The 18,945-nt window shown below is 39.6% G+C and overlaps 7 non-coding genes across 7 annotated transcripts; 6 read left to right on the forward strand and 1 right to left on the reverse strand.

The window, feature by feature from the left end:
* Positions 1-46: 46 nt before the first annotated feature.
* Positions 47-119, forward strand: trnam-cau. Its single transcript has one exon. It is a non-coding gene; the product is annotated as a tRNA-Met (tRNA).
* A 363-nt stretch (positions 120-482) lies between these two features.
* On the forward strand, positions 483-555 carry trnak-cuu. The gene has a single exon. It is a non-coding gene; the product is annotated as a tRNA-Lys (tRNA).
* Positions 556-806: 251 nt separating this feature from the next.
* On the forward strand, positions 807-877 carry trnag-gcc. The gene has a single exon. It is a non-coding gene; the product is annotated as a tRNA-Gly (tRNA).
* A 152-nt stretch (positions 878-1,029) lies between these two features.
* Positions 1,030-1,101, reverse strand: trnad-guc. The gene has a single exon. It is a non-coding gene; the product is annotated as a tRNA-Asp (tRNA).
* A 2,271-nt stretch (positions 1,102-3,372) lies between these two features.
* On the forward strand, positions 3,373-3,443 carry trnag-gcc. The gene has a single exon. It is a non-coding gene; the product is annotated as a tRNA-Gly (tRNA).
* Positions 3,444-4,911: 1,468 nt separating this feature from the next.
* Positions 4,912-4,982, forward strand: trnag-gcc. Its single transcript has one exon. It is a non-coding gene; the product is annotated as a tRNA-Gly (tRNA).
* A 10,307-nt stretch (positions 4,983-15,289) lies between these two features.
* Positions 15,290-15,362, forward strand: trnam-cau. Its single transcript has one exon. It is a non-coding gene; the product is annotated as a tRNA-Met (tRNA).
* Positions 15,363-18,945: the final 3,583 nt, after the last annotated feature.

Here is an 18,945-nt window from a genome sequence, read left to right on the forward strand (position 1 = left end):
AACTGGTGGTGGGTATTTAAGGACTTCCGGGGGAAGGTTGTATCAGGCCTCGTTGGCGCAGTAGGCAGCGCGTCAGTCTCATAATCTGAAGGTCGTGAGTTCGAGCCTCACACGGGGCATGTATTTTGTGTCTTTCAGGAAAGCATATCTGGCGTGAACAAAGGCTTTATCCGCTAGTTTTTCTTCTTCAATGCGGCATGTGTATGCTGTAGTGTAGGTAAAAAAGTGGTTAGAATAACATTGCATGTCCTGGGAAAGAGTCTAAAAATACATGAGTATAGGCTGATGTCATGTAACGTGTGCTATTCATGCATGGAATATATAGTTTGCTTTGAGAATCATTGTTGTTGTAGCACTTGCAAATGCTAATGCAGATAGAACATCGCCTAGACCCATTATCAGTTAAAAAAGCAAACCAGAAATACACTCAGGAAGATGAAACGAGACATTTTAAAAATCCAAACTTTTTCTTTGTCCATTAAGCCCGGCTAGCTCAGTCGGTAGAGCATGAGACTCTTAATCTCAGGGTCGTGGGTTCGAGCCCCACGTTGGGCGCACTGACTTTTATTTCCTGGACATTGATTAGGCCCGCTGCAATTGGGAAGAAACTGTTTTTTTCTCAATTATGATTTTAGCTTCCAACGATTAAAAAGACAATATAAAATATTTATTGTGCCACATTCAGTTTTGCAGTGATTTTCACATTTTGTGTTGTGTTATAAATCCAGCGCACCCCTTTGCATCATCACCAGTATAGTCTCAAAATGAATTTTGAAGTGTCTGTTACTGGAAATGTCTTCATGTGAGCATTGGTGGTTCAGTGGTAGAATTCTCGCCTGCCACGCGGGAGGCCCGGGTTCGATTCCCGGCCAATGCAATATCCTTTTGTGTTATTGTACTATCCGTTTCCATGATGTATTTTCTTACATCCAGTTCAGCAAGAAATAGGAGTGCATTTTGTATATGTGTTTATAATCAGTAGGATTATATACAATACTGCAAAGAGGGGAAAAATTAAAGAGGTGCACACTCCCCGTCGGGGAATCGAACCCCGGTCTCCCGCGTGACAGGCGGGGATACTTACCACTATACTAACGAGGAGATATTCTTATTAACTGATATGTCTTCTTTTCACTGTTACAGCACTCCACAACAGTAGCTCTTCATTTATTTGGTCTTGCTTTTAGTGCAATGCATTGATTTATTTGTTGATTGATTTTATTTATTTTAACCCCCCACTCCCCCAACCATGACCACCACCAAAACATTAAGTCAATGCAAAGACAGGTAGAGCCACGATTTCCTGAAGCGAAGGAATTTGCGTGTTAAATATTTTCAACTCAAGCGAGAAAGTCCTATGACACTGAGTCGCGATAACCTGTCATGGCTGTTATGGCTGGCGGAGAGCTGCTAAACTTGGGGGAGAGGAACAGGGTGCAGCACTCCAGCTTTTGGACAAATAAACACCTGTAATCAGTTACAGAGTAAACGTTAATCTTAGCTGTATGTTATTACTACTTGTTGAGAACATCAGGTACAAGTTAAACTGGTGTACAGCTCTGTCCTGTTCACATACTGTACATCCTGATACTAGTTAAATTATATTTCAGTTTTCAGAAGAGCCTGAAAACTGTTTTTTAGAGAAGAAGGTAGTGACCAGGAGGAGCTGTGGTTAGTAAAGTGAATTAGGAAAGCAAGCTAGTCCTTTTAAGCCAAGGAGTTTCTTTTAGATTTCAATGTGCATATTAAATGCATGGTAGTTTTACAAGTGAATGCTTTTACATACACAACTGAAATGCTCACACACATACAAGTGAAACGCTCACACACACAAGTGAAACGCTCACACACACAAGTGAAATGCTCACACACATACAAGTGAAATGCTTTTACATACACAACTGAAATGCTCACACACATACAAGTGAAATGCTCACACACACAAGTGAAACGCTCACACACACAAGTGAAATGCTCACACACACACACACACAGCTGAAACGCTCACACACATACAAGTGAAATGCTCACACACATACAAGTGAAATGCTTTTACATACACAACTGAAATGCTCACACACATACAAGTGAAATGCTCACACACACAAGTGAAACGCTCACACACACAAGTGAAATGCTCACACACACACACACACAGCTGAAACGCTCACACACATACAAGTGAAATGCTTTTACATACACAACTGAAACGCTCACACACACAAGTGAAATGCTCACACACACAAGTTAAAAGGCTCACACACACAAGTGAAAAGCTCACACACACACACACACACAACTGAAACGCTGACATACATACAAGTGAAATGCTCACACACACACACACAACTGAAACGCTCACACACACACAAGTGAAATGCTCACACACACACAACCCTTTTAAAGGTGTGTGGCTGATTTAATCGGTTATAGCTCAAAGTGGCACGGCAGTCTTAAAAAAAGTTGAAAAAGTCTTGAAAAGGTATTAAATTTTACTTCAGGATTCCTGTATATACCCTGCCAAGCAACAGTTCAACAAATTCAAATATACTGCATTCATGAAAACATAAATTTTAAAAGTTTACAAATGAAAATGTTGTTTTCTACGACTTAAAATAATTTACTGTAACAGTAATTATAATAAAAGAAGCTATGGATAGGTACCCAGTGTCATAATATAACATTTGAAATCAGTGTTCATATATTGTGGGATTAGGTGTTGTGAAGTAAAAGTTAAGCAAAGCAGGACATGGCAGATAAGAGAGTGAGCCACGTTGGAAGCTGGGACTTGTATTTCCTGTAGAGTCCTGGACCCAGGTGTGCCACATTTGGATGGATACTGCTATCAGCTCCTATGGCACTTCAAAAGACAATACAGGTAGACAGTTATTGACAAAACACACACACACAAAGCAGATTAGGCCCAGTCGCTGATGCCCAGTGTCCGCTGAACAGACACATTTTTATGATGAAACTGCTTTCTTTTCATGTTACTTGTGTTTGATTGGAGTAGATTTGTAAGGGGTGGGCATTAGGGGACAGGTGACAGGAGTTGGGACGGAAAGAGGGGAGAGTGAGAGTGTAGCTGCTTTCATATGGAGAGCAACGTGAAAAGAATATCCTGTGCTTTCACAAAGCAGTCCAGCTTTACAGGAACAAGCATTCCGCCGTATGTCGGCTATGGCTTTTCACAAACAGATCGTTCCATCTTTCTAACTTTGATTAGCACCATGCCACTAACTTGCTTATGTATTAATTACTTGCGGAGGTTTTATTGCTACTTACAGTAATAGTGTAGTTGTGGTTAACTAGAGTAAGCTCCACTGGCACCTCTCTGTTCTGTTCGTTGACTTTAAAAGAACAGTCATGTAAGCATTGGTGGTTCAGTGGTAGAATTCTCGCCTGCCACGCGGGAGGCCCGGGTTCGATTCCCGGCCAATGCAACACACTTTTAGGGAGTAGTGTAAGGACTTTACTTTTGATGCTCCTCTGAAAACAGTTAGTTAATGATAAAATATTAAATGTGATTACTGTTCTGAATTAATTCTTTTTTAAATAACATATTTTTAAAAGGCAATTATTTAGTAATGAAAAACCAATAAGAGTATAGATAAAGAACAGCAGCCTGTTGCACCAGCAATACATAAGTTCTACCTTAAGTTTCGGTGCAAAGTCTTGTGATTTATTGGTTTGCAAACAATGGTGGAAAAGAGACGAGCAGTTGTAGAAAAACAGCCAACATTCTCCAGTTAAAGCCAGTAGCCTCTACTCGCCCATTCAGAATTTCACTGCAAGGCAAGCCCCACACCCTCAAAGTACCGGTACTTTGGGTAAAATGAAGACCCCAGAACTACATTCAGTACTTGGTCCCTCTGGTGGAAAAACAGTGAGTCCCTCCAAAGGTTCCTAGTTCTGCTACAGTAGGCAACGCGTCAGTTTCATAATCTGAAGGTCATGAGCTCGAGCCTTCTGAATGGGCGAGCTTTGGGTGCGGCCCAAGAAGTCCAACCACTAATTACAATCATTGTACACACAGACGCCAGTATGAAAATAAAAAGAGAAGGAAAGACCTTCTTTTAGCTAATTTACTCTGGTTAGCTAACTACAACTTAGTTAGCTAATTTAACTAGAAAGACAAACTGGCCATTACACAGACAGAGACACATACAGGGAGAGATATACCTAAGAAAAATATATGATAACAGTTAAGCAACTTTTTTGAGCACAGATTTAAGCTATTTATCAAAAAATATTTGGGAAACGGAGTGGCTGACATGGTAAGGACCTGACTCAGAAAAATATGAAATATCATAGAAATCAAAATACAGTGAACACATAACTTTTCAGATGTTAAGTGGAGTCTGTGCTGTTGTGGGAGTGCCACATGAACATAAGCATTGGTGGTAACAACAGCATGACGGCAGCTGAACAAAAAGGTGTTGTGCCAGCGGACCACAGACAAGGTAACAGTAACAGCAACTTTAGCAGTTAACTGAAATCATGATTGATTGTTGAGTTGAAGGCTAGCCAGAGGCAGTCCTCAGCTGAAAATGTGCACACGTGCGTTTGTTGTTCTCCTTTTTGGGTCGTGAGTTGTAACCTCACAGTCATGAGTTAACTGCGTGTCGGGAGCTGCACCTTTTAACTCTCGTAATCTGAAGGTTGTGAGTTGGACCCTCAAACGGGAATGGGTTTTTGTTAGGTTCTTGCCTGAAATGATCTGCGGTCACATGCAGAACTGGCAGGGTGTTCTCATGCTGGGAGCTAGCAGAAGTTTGAAGGAGCTCCAGCTGCAACATCAATATGCTCTGCTGGTTCACTAAAGTAATGAGCATAGTTATTGTTAACTTGCGTAAGTGCTACCGCAGATGCTCTGATTGGTTCGCTGACTTTGAAGTAGCAGTTATGTGAGCATTGGTGGTTTAGTGGTAGAATTCTCGCCTGCCACGTGGGAGGCCAGGGTTTGATTCCTGGCCAATGCAATTCAATTTTGGATTGCTCTGTAGCGATATGCTTGTTTATGAGAAGACGGTTAAGCTAGCTGCGCCTAAATTTGGAGTGCACACCTATTAAACCCTTTATGGTAAATCCACTGTAATGGGCCAGTGCGAGCTGGCAGGCAGGTTAGCAACTTTATCCTGTAATTTTCTCTCTTTACAAAGACAAATGTTGCAGTATGAGAGTCCTACCTGAAGAGAGGCTATGAAGTTTTCATGTTACACGATACAAGAACACCATACAACATTTTTTATCAAGTTGGGTCAGACTCTGGTAGGACTTAATGAATTTAGCACGAGGATACACATGTGACAGCGCCCGGTTTTCAAAATAAGGTGTCTATACAGTATGGAAATAAGATTAATTGGATTATATTCACAGAAAGTATAATATTACATGTGTCCCAAAAAAAAAACCCCAATAACAATAAAATGTTAGAGAAATTACTTATTCAATTTTCTATTCTTTTTTTGGAAAAACATAAAATAAATTTGTTGACTTTTGTTGCTGTTTCATCACCATTGATAGCTATACAATGGGGTTATGATTAAATAATTAATTAGAGCACAACATTGTTTACAAGCGTACAAAGTTCTTCATAGATAGCCTCTTAATTGTGCAACAAATTAATACATTTAACTTTAAAATGTACAAAATTTTCTTCTGGGGGGACTCCCCAACGAGAAGGTCTGAGGCCCATCCACCATTGTCTCTTAAAATACTGTGGGAAACACTGGGTTTTATACGGTCTATGGCTAAAACCTTCAAACACAATGTAATTACTGTAACTGTCCTCGGTGGGTTAAGCAAGATGCAGAGAGTCTCGAGTAATGTCTTTACGGTTTCTTTATTTCTTTATCCATATCCATAGTGCACTGTGAAAACTATAAACATATACAAATAGATATAAACATAAGTACTTTTATACACATGACATTTTGCTAAAATCAACCATGCTATAATAATAACCCTAATTAAATACACAATTAAATAACCGTCACTTTATACCAAGAACCATATACTCTACACAATAACCTTTAAAATCACATACTGGACATCAAAGCTAATTGCTCTTCGTCAATACATAGCCAAACTATTTACAAGAAACATGAACATTTCACTCCCGCAACACCCAACATACACCTTGTTCCGCTTCCCAAGCGCATTAAACCAAACCCTGGCAATTTCCTTTGTTACTTATCATCTATAAGTTTGGGGATACGGGGTTTATCTACACTTTGCAAGGGGTTAGTTTAGCCTAGTGGCAGAAACTATACTGCCCACTGGTGGACGCTACTGCTACCTGCGTGGAGTGATCTGCCCATGTTTACACCGGATAACTATGACCTGGATGACTGAGAATCTTCATAGACACCATAATCCTACTAAAAACATCTTTTACAAATACAAAAAAATATGTTCACAATCATTGAAATCAGTGCACCTTAAAAGGACTCCAAGCGGACAGTTACAGTCCCACCAAATTCTGCTATAATATACAAGTACTCTGACTGAATTATACAGAATTTCCTGCATCACATTTAACTGCCTTAAAGTTAGACCACTTGAATGCATATAATGTATGTGCTGTAGTGTGTGTATTGTGTATGATGTGATTGTCTTATTTACTCTCAAGGAGAAGAACCAGTTTCTGAACTGGACGCTCAATGACTGAAGGTTTATAGGGGCAATTCCTTTTCTTTACAGCTGTCCGTTCTCCTTGAATCTTAACTCCGCAAACCAATCCATCGCCATCCTGAATGGATTCAACTACTCATGCTAGTAATTCCTGGGCCGTGGTAACACCTTCCGATTGTGACCTTTTCCAACCTCTGAAGCTTAAACTTCCATTGCTCCCACCATGCTCTAAGGTCTTCTGGGAATGGGCTGTTCCATTTGATGTTTCTGCAGTACAGCTCTTGTAATACACATTTCCAAATTTGGGTGAATGGTGCAATGAATTCAAGTGGGTCATACAGGGAAGCAACTGCTGACATAAGGCCTCTGAGGCAAGCGGCAAACTTCCGGTCTCCCACCTTAAGCCAATACGGAAGCATCTGAAACTGCAATTCATCGAGTGGCCACTTGAGGCTGGCTGCAGAAGGGAGTCAATCTCTGTTGACCCCCATGTTAAAATGCCCAACTTTACAGCAGAATAAAACATGTTTACAGCCTGGTTCAAAAAATGGTTGTAGTGCATATCGCTAATTTTGCCCTTTGTGACAACTGTGAGGGGGGTGAATTTTTTTATAACACACCTGTTTAAATTATATTAAGCCTTAAAGTTCTGCATTATTAGGCGCGTGGCCGCTTTTATTGACAGGCACCTTTAGCTGCTGCCACTCCTAGCACTCGGTCCGCCGTCTGTTAGCCTCGCTCAGCTACACGGAGCTCTGAGGCTCAGCCTGTCGTAGCCTTTGGACATTTCTACATGCAGATACCGGATGAATAATGGCAGGCTGTGCAGATCATTGGAGAGAGAACCTCCAGGAAATCCGTGTTCTACTTGGTGAGTGAAATTCCTGTATTTTATTTATGTGTTAACATTTAACAGGTATCGCTGTCAGCATATAGCTTGTTAGCTTAACGTTAGCTCGTTACGCTAATTAGCCAGATACGAGCAGCCCCAAGCTGCTAAGTTAGTGTAAGTAAGTAAGTTAGTGTGTTCTAACCGCAGCTTTTAATGAGCCAAAGACTTAAGTCAGCAAGAAGAGAGAAGCCAAAATGTAACATTATTAGATTAACCGTAGTATTAGACATTAGGGTGATAATGTTTTGAAGAAAAGGCGTCTGTGTGAAGTTGTAAGTAAAGGCTCAGCTCTCAGTTAGCTGACATTATGTTAACGGTAACTTTTACTAACGGGCGATGTGAGATTTAGCTACGTCCTGTAACGGAATCACTGTTCAGTTAGATACGAGTCAGATACTATTATAAGTGGCTGTACCTGATCCTGATGGACACGAAGGGTTTAAAGGCAGAGAGCCGAGGGGGGAGCGGCTGCGGAGTTCTGCCTGAAACTGTCACACCGAGGAGCACTGTGCACCTCCAAGTGTAACGTTACTGTTTAAAAACAATAACGTTATACTATTCTTTGTGGGGTTCATGAGTGGGGATGATTGATTCGAAGTACATAGGCAGTTTAGAGTCATCAGTAAGTTAATACACTCAGTAGATGTAGCATTCCTTCAGCAAACAATCTGATGTGATAACTGCGTTTGATCAGCGACGTTTCTGATAAGGAGCTTAAGAGGTGGATGCATAATTCAGCAGAACAGCTGTTGTAGGCTACCTGCAGAGAGTTTCATCCACCTTTTTTGTCAGCATATAATGCGCGTTATGCCTGCAGACAGGTAGCTGGGCTGTAACTAGGGCAATGGTTTAGTTAAGGTGAGAAATTAGGTGTGTGTGAGCCGCCTCTGAGTTTGTTTGGTGCATTAGCATTTTCCAAAAAAGTAGTAGTAGTACAGTTCAATAAGAAATATAAAATAAGATCCTTATAATAAATGTTCAATAAGATCTGACTTGAGTAGTTATTATTGCACAGTGTCCAGCAGAAAAATGTATATTGCACATATTAGGAAACTGTATTTCACATTGCCGCCCCTAATTACTGTCACATGCCAGAGAGGTTATCATGCTGAGGTGATCTCAGAGTTCAGTAGCTTTATGGCTCTTTGCAAGAAGCTGCTTAACTGTCTACCCATTGTTGTCTTTACAGGTGCCAGAGGAGCTGATTGCAGAACCCCTCAGATGTGATTAGCTGTGTCCAGCTCTTCAGGAGATAACAGCTCCAGCTTCCAGCTCTTCAGCTCCTGCTTTTCTTTTTACTCACAACGCCTGAACACTACTGATGTGAAATTATGACACTGGGTTCTTATCAACAGATTCTATCATTATAATAACTCTCAACACATTTCAAGTCATACAAAACTACTTTTACATTTGTAACCTTGTAATATTTATGTTTTCATGAATGCAAGACAAGTTTAATTTATTAAACTATTGCTTTTGTATTAGGAATACTTTGTTATAAAGTGTATCAAACTAATTATACATAAAATCATTCTTCATTCATCATCAGTTTTATATTTTAATCATAATTATCTAACATATTATAGTTAACGGCTGTAAATGAAAATATTAAGATGTTATTTATAGGCTTACATTTACATATGTAAGTAGAAAGTAAAAAATTAAAGGTTGATGTTATATACCGTTTTATTTTGACATTTCTTAAAAAGACAAATGTGACATTGACTGAGAAGTTACTCTGTAGTGAAAAACAAAGAATTGTCTGCACACTGAATAGTTTTGAGGCCCTGTAGGAGGTGTCATTTATTCCGACCTCTGAGAAGGTCTTGTGTGGTTTACATTGTATAGACTCACCTGTTTACTACATGTGCATTCGGTCAGCTCTGAGACCTCAGAGTTTGCAAGGTCACAATAAAAACCACCTAGTGGGATTCAAAATTACTCTGTGCAGATCATTCTTTGTTTCCTACCCACAGGAGGTTTGGATGTGCCCACATTATTCTGTGTTTAAAGTAGACTTATATCAGAGCAGCAAACAAGGCACTCTTCAGAAACCTCAGGCTCTGTTATACAGTATATGGGTACTGGCTCCTTATTTATCTTGAAGTATAAGGTAGAAAGTAAAAATACTCACACACAGAAATACACTGCATAATTACTTTTAAACATTTCATGTGAAACATGTTGGGAGTATTTTCACTTTTCAACTTATCCTAGACTGATGTTCTTCAGCAAGAGTTCAGTTTTAATGTTTCATGTTTTATCTGTGGTATACGATTAGCTTTTCAGTAAGTAGTAAAGACAGGAAGTGCTAATATATATAGAATTTATTACAATGTGAACCATTAACCATATATTTTTTTTAAAAGGACCTATAACACAAGTATGGACAATATTTAAAACTCAAAGTAAACAGAAAGAGAGAACGCCTTTCCACATCAGTCCACGGCAACAGATACAGACTTCCACGACAATAACAAGGCTTCCAGGTCTCTGCAGCTCTCTGGCACCAGGTGGGACATCTGATCCATAGTGTGACTCTAGGAGGAAAATGTGTAATAAATGCTTCAGGTGATGAAAAATATAAAGTAAACAATACAGATGAGTCTTTAATTAATAGAATATTGTGGTGAAGTAAATTTATAACGTAATTCTATTCAAAAAGTGAATCTCTGATATATTCTAGATTCATTACACAAAGTGAAGCATTTCAAACCCTTTTTTGTTTTCATCTTGATTATGGTTTACAGCTTATGGAAATAAAAACTCCAGTATCTCAAAATGTATAAAAATTTTAGAATAAAAATAAATTTCTGTATTATAGATTATACAGAAATGTCAACTGGAGAAGAGCTCTCTAATCAGCTAATTAACTCAAAACACCTGCAAAGGTTTCTGAAGACTTTAATCTCTCAGTCTGGTTCTGATGCTCATAATGAAGTTTTCGTCAGTATTCTAATTTTTTGAGATGCTCTTCTAAAAGATGTTTATGTGTTTTAATGTTGGCAGCACTATTATGTCACATAAGTGGGAGAAATGGAACAATGGAGACGGTCTTTAAATGTTTCTGTGTTGTCCTCTTAAGACAGACAATTTTATATCAGCTGTCAAATGTCCACTAGCCAAGTTGTTCTAGTAACGTTACAGTTAAAGCAGGCGTGGAGGCATCAGATCCTCAACAAGAATCTTGTGACAAAATTAAAAAGTACCTTTCTCTCTCTCTAAAGTGTCCTATTCCAGACAATAATCCCACACAGCCCTGCCGACAGCAACAGCGTTACTCAATATAGCGGTGTGGGGAATTAATTAATGTGATAATAGCCATGGCTAACGTTTTACAAGTTATACAGCTTCCATCATGTAACTAAGGACTCTACCGCTAGCTTATTACGTTTATTACAAGTAACATACTGATGTGACGTCCAAATAAAAGACTCGTAACTACCGTTATGTAAAAGGGTTAATTGATTTGCTTCAAATTGCTCGTTTGAGCTGTAAGTAAACTTTAACGTAATTAATAACTGATTCATAGTTAACTGTTAACGTTGGTCTCAACAAAATCTAACGTTAGTGGTGCAAAATAATGTTACCCCATTTATATATTATAAAGCATTTAAAACCTTGTGAAGTATAATGTCAATAACAGATATGTGAGTTATTTTAATATTTTCCGGTGTCTTACCTTTATGAGCTGACAACCATAAACTGGTAAGAAAACGGCCACAGGTTCCAACCTCCACCGTACAGCACCGGGGGTTTAGAAGCTACCTCTGCTAAAGCAGAGTAGCATATAGCACCAGCTCCTTAGCATGAGCTAACTCGGTCATGTCGAGCTAGGCGGGAGTGGTTTCAGCAACACGTCACCTCAGCTCCACCCACGACCTGCCTCTTTGCCCATTTATGGTTATCCGGGAGTGACACGCGGTGCCAAGATGGCGACGGCCAGCTTCGCCCAATTCGGGCTTTAAAACTGCTCTTCAGAAACCAACGGGTGACGTCACAGATATTACGTCCATTTTTATATACAGTCTATGCTCTGAGGGTTGCAGACTGATCTTTCCGTGTGGCATCTATGCTGAAGGTGTCTTCGTCGTCTATTAACCACTGAAGGCCGAGTGTGTGCTCTGGCTGACTGACTTCCTTCCTTAGTTTTACAGGTTCAATGCTTAGTGCTTCTGAAGGATCCACGCAATCCAAGACTTCCTTTTGATTTGAGTTGAATTTTTAAAGTCTTAATTCTCCTTCCTTGCACGACTTCTGAGCATCTGCCATCTGTCTCTTGGCTCCTTCTACAGACATGACACTGGTTAGTTCGTCGTCGACATAATGACGATGCCTATGACAACTTCAAGAGGGGCTAATGCAGATGGACAGTTATAGCCTATCAGCATACCTACATCACAGTCTTGGAGAAGTGACAGTCTGTCCGCTAAGTGTTTGAGATGGGGCCATCTTTGGGCGGTTTCTTTGGTCAGGATGTATGACTTGTCCACTGGGATAAAGCTGTGAGTATAGGCTTGTTTTATCTGAAGTTTGGTGTCATAATGAAGCCCTCGAACTTGAAGGTCACAGATGCCTTTACTCATGCAAACGGTATCAACAGCAGTCATTGTGTCACAATCATTGAAATCAATACACCTTAAAAGGACTCCAAGCGGACAGTTACAATTACCATACGGTCTTTGACATAGTAATGCACCAGTAAACATCTTAAAAATGGTTTGTGAATTTGAGCCTCACATGGGGCATGTGTTTTGTGCGGTTGTGCGTGAAAATCCCATTAGATCAGTAGTTTCTGAAATACTCTGAGCAGCCTGTCTGGCACCAACAACGGTCAATGTTCAAAGTCACTTAAATCCCCTTTCTTCCCCATAATGATGCTCGGTTTGAACTTCAGCAAATTGTCATGACCACGTCTATATACCTAAATGCATTGATTTGCTGCCATGTGATTGGTTGATTAGCTATTTGTGTTAACAAGCAATTGAACAGGTGTACCTAATAAAGTGGCCAGTAAGTGTACACTCTGCACTAAAGAGAATAGTGGGAAAGGGAGGGGAAAATGGTGAAACACTTAGCAGAATAAGTTCATGTGCTTTAAACTGAATTGGTGGTCCACGTAAGAGGTTAACAGAATATTTCACCATAGAAACTAAGGCGTACGTTTTGACGTTTTTACAGATGAAACAAAAGAAAATGGTTTAACACCCCATTGGCAAAAGTGAATGCGTGAATAAACATGTCTCCATGTTTGTGGGCCTCTTTCATGTAGTGATAGATCAGGCCACATATAAAGCATTGGTAGTTCAGTGGTAGAATTCTCGCCTGCCACACAGGAGGCCCGGCTTTGATTCCCGGCCAATGCAACACATTTCTAAATGTCTTATATCTGCATTTCTAGCAGGTGCATGTGTGAGTGACCATCAGTCCTCGTCTGTTTATGTTAAAGGTAAGACTCTGGATTTTACTGATAAAGTTCAGTTGTATTGTGGGCGCAGGAGCAGGGTGTCAGTCTCGGTCTGAAAGCTGTGAATTCGAGCCTCACATTGATGTGTGTTTGCCTTGATTATCAACAAGTTAGATATACAACTCTGTTGGCAGGGTTGAAATCTCCAACAGTATGCAGCTGAATTAGGTGCTTCTCAGTGGTAAACAATGCAGGGTGTTCTCATTCTGGGGCCATTGGCTGGTAGTTTCTGTTGTGTCTCTGCCAGTAAGACGTTTTCGGACTAGGTTGTTCACTTTACACTTTTGACCACAGTGACACGAACAAACAGAGCCCGTACTGCAAGGTTTAAAATTTTCCAATGGTTTACCATTTACAAGATGTGCTTCCATGGGAGCTGCCATTGCTGTGAGTCACAAAACTGCTTCTCGTGAAGTCGGGTACATATTTTTTTCACAAGTTTACAAGTAGGAACTCACACTTTTTCTAATTGGAGGTCCGAAATTTACGAGTTCTGATTTGCCTGGAACGCAGCATTACACAAGCTGATTAAAAGGGTCAATTCAGTAAAAACAGCAAAGGTGTTGATGATATGGTGACCACTAAGACAATAAAGTCAGTCTCAAACCAGAAAGCCTGGATGAATGGAGAGGTGAAGGCTCTTTCCAGAGCCAAAAATGCTACCTACCGGTCAGGTGACAAGGAAGCATACTAGGGCTGAAACGATTCATCGATTAAATCAATAAAATCAATTAATAAAATGTATCGACAGAAATTCTTTGCATCGATGCTTCATTAAATCCATATAACTATACAGCACAGTGTTTCGTAGGGACATTTATTACTGTTGCACATCGCGCTTACGTTGTGAACACAAAGTGATTATAATGGAGCTGTTTGCAAAGTGGAGGAAGACAGAGAAAACAGCAGGGACAAAGAAGAAAGTGTCCAAAGTATGGGATTATTTCAAGCTAAAGAAAACAACAACTGTGTAATGTTACAGTCCGTCCACCGTAAAACGAAACTTATGTTGCCTCGGCAACAGCACAGCATCTGATCAGAAAGCCCCCGGCGTTCTGCCAGCGGATCACAGACAAGGTAACAGTAACAACAACTTTAGCATTTAACTGAAATCATGATTGATTGTTGAGTTGAAGGCTAGCCAAAGTAAGCTGTAGTCGTCATCTGAAAATGTACAAACGTGCGCTTGTTGTTCTCCTTTTTGGGCCATGAGTTGTAACCTCACAGTGCCACAGGCAAGCAAAAGTACTTTTTAAACAATGCATCGGTGATTCGTTGAAATAATCTCTAGAAGCTTTGAATACTAAAATCATCGTTAGCTGCAGCCCAAAAGCATACAGCACCGCCAGAGCGAAACTGAAAGCAAAATCATGACAGGCTACACCACCGTCCCTGTACCTAAAAAGTCTGCAGTGTCTAGTCTGAACGACTATGTGCCTGTGTTACTCACCCCCATTCTGATGAAGTGCTTTGAGAAACTCGTTCTTCAGCATATAAAGAACAACCTCCCAGCCAGCCTGGACCATCCCCAGTTTGCCTTCAGAACCACCAGATCCTCAGAGAATGCCATCTCCACTGCCCTCCTCTCAGCCTTGAGAAAAAAAAACCTACATCAGAATGCTGTTTGTGAAATTCAGCTCAGCATTTGACAATCTCCCCCATGAAACTGATCAGCAAACTCAGCACTCTAGTTTTAAAACACTGCAAATGGATATTGGACTTTTCTCATAAACAGAGCCCAGACAGTTCAGATGGACAGACACTCCTCCACTGTAGAGCTCCAGGGCCGTGTGCTCAGCCCCTTCATGTTCACGCAGTACACCCCCAACTGCAAACCTCAACATGAAAACAACGCTGTTGTGAAGTATACAGACAACAACACCATCATCGGCCGGATTACAAACAACAAGACTTAATATAGAGAGAAAAGTCTTGCAGAGGTGCACAGAGAACAATGTACTGCTGAGAAAAAGAATACTAAAATAACTTAAATTAGTCCTCAGCACTCCACCATGTGAAATAGTTTTATTCTATGAATTATTTATTCACTAATCTGTGTATACTTTTTGTATATAAAGATTTTTTGAGTAGCGTTAAGGGAACTACCACTTAATCTTGTTATACAGCCCTGTTTTGTAAAATTATATCTAAATATATTTATCTTATATCTTAAAGCTCTCCACTTGTGATTGGATTACCCAAGATGCATGTTATTGTCTGGCCTAAACAGTCTCGCAGGGTAAGTAGTGGCACATGCCATTGCACGAGTGTTTCCTCATGAAATCTTGCCTGCCTCGTTGGCGCAGTAGGCAGCGCGTCAGTCTCATAATCTGAAGGTCGTGAGTTCGAGCCTCACACGGGGCACATGTTTTGTACTGAGTGGATGTTCTGGAAGAAGAATCCTGGGAGCTCCAAGATACACAGCTTTAGCTGCTAGGTTGTGTCCATTGTATTTAAATTGTTGGCACAATAGTCAGTGCATCACACAGGGCATGTGTTTAAATAGATTTTGTTTTGCCTGAAATTATCTGCAATATGAAATCATCTGCATTTGTTTCTTCAGAACCAACTTTAAGCCTAAAGGTAGTGAGTCTTTGATAACCAAAATAGATTTCAGGTCTATTATCACTTAAAGAATCAGGAAGTCTGTCATTGATAGCCCTCTCTAACAAATCCCATCATTAATTAATTAAATGATAAATAAATAAATTTATATATTGGCAGTGAAATCATGTAAAGTATACATTATTGCATGGGAAATTGACCAGTAAATAGAAAAAATAAAATTTCTCTAGCACTTACAATAAAGGTGCTATATTAATTTTATTAATTAATTGATATGTTGATCATAATGTATTTATTTATTGTTTTTAACTGCAGCAGGCAACTGTTTTCAAAGTAAATGCTCTAAAAACCCACTCTACAGTTAGTGACAACCTGGCTAACATAATTGAGCATTTAGCAGCTAAAAAGCTGGATATTTCTTACGGGAGTTGGTAGAGACTGTAAACTATTTGCTAACAAGGTTGCCGTATCAACTTAAAGGGGTCATGTGTAGTTTTCAGTGGCCTATAGCTGTGCGGTTTCAGAATGCAACCACTACCTACCTTTCCTAGCGTGTTCACAGTAACATGCTCGAAATCATCAGCAAGCCGAAACAGAGTCCAACACACTGGGGACAGCTTCACACAACATGCTGGGAACTCAGGGAAACCCCCACTCTAACGTCACAGTAATATTTTTATCACTTTAATAATAATAATAATAACTAATCCATGCTCGTAGCTCGTAGTCAGCGTAGCTTAATTTATTTGATGATTTGATGAAAAATTAGTTAGTGAGCTAAGTCAGTCTTGTAAATTACAGCGACTGAGACAGGTGGAGGCCCTGCAATGGACTGGCGACCTGTCCAGGGTGTACCCTGCCTTTCGCCCGATGTCAGCTGGGATTGGCTCCAGCCCTGTACGCAGGATAAGCGGTTGATGATGGATGGATGGATGGATGGATGGAGACGGGTGGAGAAGATGTGTACCTTAGTATCAGTAAAACAACACTAAATCTAAATGAAGGATACGAAGCAAACAATGGCAGACCCATGCTAATGTAGCTGGCTACCCAAAGCCTAGTATAAACAAATCACTCCACATTTGCTTGTACCGTTTCATCATTTCTTGCAGTCAAAATCAACACTTTGACATAATACCGGTGGTACACAGGATAGTAATATGAAAAGCAATACAACTGAAGTATTTTGCAACAGGTAAGGTTAGCAACTGGTCGATGTTAGCCAGCAAGCTAACGTTATCTAACTTGAGCCAACTAAAACTACAAATTCACAATATATTGAACGTGCTTGGCTGTAATGTTAGTTTACCTCTCCAATAGGATGGAGTCAGTTTTTACATTCCAAACAAGGCGGAGGTCTCTCCCTGACTCAAGCCTTTCCAATGTTGATCTGATAATCGTCTTAATTCTTACACGCTTTTGTAAGTAATGGGGGACAGAATCCACAGTTCTCATTCTGTGTAAAAATGAAATCCTAACAATATGTGTTTTATTTTTTCTTTCAGCATGGACAGTTTCTGGCTCCAGACATTTACCATGAGAAAAATGTCACCATACAGTGTGTTCTCTACAACCTTCAAAAACCACTTCTACAAACCTGACAGGCTCCAACAGGCATCACTGCTACAGACCGACAGGAAACTACAGTGGACCTGAGGGGTTGTTTTTTTAAAATTAAGTTTGGTAACTAATAAATTCTTTCTGAATTCATATTACATGCTAAGTACTGAATGTCTGTTCTTCTTAAATCTATAGTAGATAGTTTTGCCTACATTTTCAGCATTCAAAAAGTAATAATAAATTAAAGAACTTCCTCTCGGGGATCAATAAAGTATTTCTGATTCTGATTCTGAATAATGTGAGGAACACCTGAAACTGACATGCAAAGAAAATTTCCCTCCTGTGTTGCAAAAATGGTTATGAAAATGAAGTTGATTCTGGTACTGAGCTAATAATGAGGGCATTGTGCCTTGTGATGTTTTTGTTATCTTCTGTGGGATCGGTCTAATATTCCTGGTGGGACCTGCAGTAATTGCTCTCATACTCATATTAATATTCATCTCCACAGTGATTGGTCATTGTAATAAGTCTTAACCTGTTAAGTGCTGTGTTAGTTTGTTTGTGGGCAACACCCTATATAAGACAAGCACTCCATCACAACCTTTGGCCTCACAAAAAACATCTGTGACACAGTCTAGAAAAAGATTAGACAGATTTGTATATACTTTAATCTTCTAAATGGATCATTTGCTGCATTAAATTACATTGTCATGTGTTGTGTTTTTTGTCCACACCCTTTTTGTATGAACAATGATAAAATGTTTTCTCATGCAAATGCTGAAAACCTACAAAATCTGATAGATAATTTAGGGTGACATTTTTTCATGTATAGAAATTGTTTGCTTATTGTTAAATAAACAACTTTTTGATGTGATTATTATATTTTTGCTGTAATATTATGTAGGTTATTTTTCCCATGTAGAATCAAATCACCATTGATCAAGAGCGAAATGTCCTGTGATAATGAGCTTTTTATAATTTATATTAAATAGTAAATAAAGTAGAGGATGACACAACTCTCCTGTGATGATCCCAGGTAAACACTAATCTAAACACCTTATCTGCAGAAAAGGAGTATGTCATTTACAAAAAGCATGGCTTACATCTGTTTACTTTCTGCAGTTTCAATATTAGGCAACCTTTGGAATCAGACTTCAGAGTGGAACTTTACCATAGCCCGCCCTCCCCTACAGGTGCATGTGATGTGTTTATGAATAGCCGTGATGCTGATATGTTGAAAGTGCTCTGGCAGGCGTGTCCCAACTCTTTCCCGTCACTCCAGCAGCATGTCAGTCATACCTGCTGTTACATGTTTAACATGAGAATCTGTCGCCACAAGGCAGGCACAAAAAAAAGCCAACGAGTAGATCGAAGTCTGAGTGGTTTTTAATGTGTAAAATCTGTATTGGGAGATTTGTATAGAACCTCTAGCCTTTGGCTGAGTTATGCCCAACAGGCAGAACAAGCTGGTCCTATAAGCGAGGATAGTTAAAATTTTATCTTTGTGTCAGGGCTTGTGTCGCGTGATATGTTGTCACCAACGATTGGCTAGTTAACCCTTTTATGAAAAGTTTATCTGAATACAGCAAATAGAGGCTAAAGTTCTCCGAGGGAAGTCAGTCTCACTTAAATTTAGAATTCATGTGTATTGGGGCAAATACTAGATAATAGTTTAATTTGTTAAATATTAACAAATAATGAGAAAATAAACAAGGAAAATACATATTTAGAACAGCGTCATAGACAAAAATCAACAGGCCTACTGTTCACTTTATACAGCTTGTTTATAGTAGCGCTTTCCAAACAGTGGGGTCCAAGAAAA

Source organism: Micropterus dolomieu, linkage group LG01 (genome assembly GCF_021292245.1).
Source record: "Micropterus dolomieu isolate WLL.071019.BEF.003 ecotype Adirondacks linkage group LG01, ASM2129224v1, whole genome shotgun sequence".
In the NCBI taxonomy this organism is placed as follows: Eukaryota; Metazoa; Chordata; class Actinopteri; order Centrarchiformes; family Centrarchidae; genus Micropterus; species Micropterus dolomieu.